Source organism: Eurypyga helias, unplaced genomic scaffold, assembly GCF_000690775.1.
Source record: "Eurypyga helias isolate BGI_N326 unplaced genomic scaffold, ASM69077v1 scaffold34035, whole genome shotgun sequence".
NCBI lineage: Eukaryota > Metazoa > Chordata > Aves > Eurypygiformes > Eurypygidae > Eurypyga > Eurypyga helias.
Genome location: NW_010254105.1, coordinates 16,731 through 18,445, shown reverse-complemented (window position 1 = coordinate 18,445; position 1,715 = coordinate 16,731).

The following is a 1,715-nucleotide window of genomic DNA, read 5'->3' as shown; positions in this document are numbered from 1 at the left end:
CCGGGGGGGCTCGGCAGGAGCTCTAAAGCCCATCCTTACGCTTCTCTAAAGCTCATCCCGCTCCCTTTCCTATGTCGTTGTTATTGCCTGGCTTCCCAAAACAATGACTAACCGTTTCTCTTGGATTTTCCTTGGGAATGAGTTGATTTTTCAGGCTTGTCTGAATATTGGCAAAAACTGGGAGGGTCCTGGCAAGCGCAGAGTGTAACTCTGTATGCGTTTACACCGTGGTTTAAACAGGGAGAGCTTGTTTTGCTCTGTTGGATCCCTAAAACTCTTCCCTATTTACATAGAAAAGCCCTATAATTTATATAGAATCATAGAATCATGGAATGGTTTGGGTTGGAAGGGACCTTAAAGATCATCTAGTTCCAACCCCCCTGCCATGGGCAGGGACACCTTCCACTAGACCAGGTTGCTCCAAGCCTCATCCAGCCCGGCCTTGGACACTCCCAGGGATGGGGCATCCACAGCTTCTCTGGGCAACCTGTCCCAGGGCCTCCCCACCCTCTGCGGGCAGAATTTCTTCCTGATATCTAATCTAAACCTCCCTAATTTCATATCTGGGACCTGATGGGATGCAGCTGTGCTGTTTCCTCCTGCATCCAGCTGTACCAGTGCTTAGCAGCCAATGCTTGTCACGGTCCAAACCGGGGAGCTCCGTGGGATCGATTTGATGTGCATTTTGTGTACGCTGTACTGGTATATTGGTAGCGTTTTTCTGTCTGATTTTAGAGTGTGCTGGATTGCGAAGATAAGTACAGGAATGCTGCTGAGGTGTCCAGGTCACTGTGTTTTCATGGGATGTGTATGTTACACGTTTATTTAGCCTTGATAATCAAAGGTTCAGTGAAACCAGGTGAGGATGTCAGAGTGTATATTGAATTTGGGATTACACAGTGGTCTTTCAAGGAGTACTGGGTGCTGTAGTGGGTTGATACTGTATTAAATTAACTCTTTTAATTGCTTTTCACTCATTCTGAATTCAGCCCTGGTTTGTAAGGTGGTAGTATTTTGAACCTGATGTTCTGAACACCTTGGAGTGGATAGGGCCGAGCAGATAAAGAAGGGAGAGTCGCAGAATGGCAGCAGACCTTATCACCTTATCACCGAAATTTAAGTTTTGTCATGTTCCTTGCTGAAGAAAGGGCTTTGATTCAAAGGAATTATCTCACCGCTCGACCTAAACATAACGATGGAAATCACGAAGAAAACTTTCAGCATTGCTTTTTGCATTGTGACAAACCAAAGTCTATATATAACCTAGAAAAACAAAAAGAAGTTATGCCATATCTGCCACAGAGTGGGAAAAAACCCTGCCTGTTACATCAATTTTAAAAAGTGATGAGCTAAGGAAAAGGTGTTTGGTTTTTTTTTAAGGGAGAGAAACTGGCAAAGCAATAGTTCTGGAGTGACACGATTTGGTTTTTTTCCTCATTCAGTTGAAATTATCTGAAAGCTTCTGCCCTCAGTCCTTGCGTTACTCACAGGAAGTGAATGTAAGTTTTGCCATTGTGAACAACTCAGTCACCAGATATTTTTAATAGAGACTTTCTCAACAGCCTCAAACCTAAGTAATTGTCCTTGGCAAAGGCAGCGCAGCGTGCTCTGCAGTGTAGTCGCTGGTATGTGCGGAGAGGGTCACCCTCTGGATGCTGCTGCTGGTTGTAGGGGAATGCTGCTGGGACATGGAAGGTGTGTTGACAACCGTGCAC